The sequence below is a fragment of the Lasioglossum baleicum genome, unplaced genomic scaffold (assembly GCF_051020765.1).
Source record: "Lasioglossum baleicum unplaced genomic scaffold, iyLasBale1 scaffold0028, whole genome shotgun sequence".
Taxonomy (NCBI): domain Eukaryota; kingdom Metazoa; phylum Arthropoda; class Insecta; order Hymenoptera; family Halictidae; genus Lasioglossum; species Lasioglossum baleicum.
Genome location: NW_027469088.1, coordinates 977086 through 977500, shown reverse-complemented (window position 1 = coordinate 977500; position 415 = coordinate 977086).

Sequence of the window (415 nt, the reverse complement as noted above, 5' to 3'; positions counted from 1 at the left end):
TACGTGATACAAAATTTTGTGTGTTTCGGCCGAAAGAGCGTAAAAGTAGTACTCGCGAAAACGTACAAAGCACAAAAAAAAAAGAAAAAAAAAGAAAACGAAACAACACTACACGACAGAAGAGAGAAAAAGGTAAACAAAAAACCGATATATGCCTTATGCGCCACACCAAAGTGTCAATATAATTCTTTCTTCATCTCGTGTGTCGATCGGAAACTCTCGCTAGACGATCTGGCCGGTTAACTTTAACGTCCGTCGAAAAGAACTTTCGGGGACTGGACGACCGACAGATCGCGCGGTTCCGCACGAATCGACAATGAAGAAAAGAAAAGACATGGGGCGACCGACATAAAGGTTCTCATCATTGGATATACCTTTTCTCTCTCCGCGGTGCTGTTCCGTGCGTGAACACACA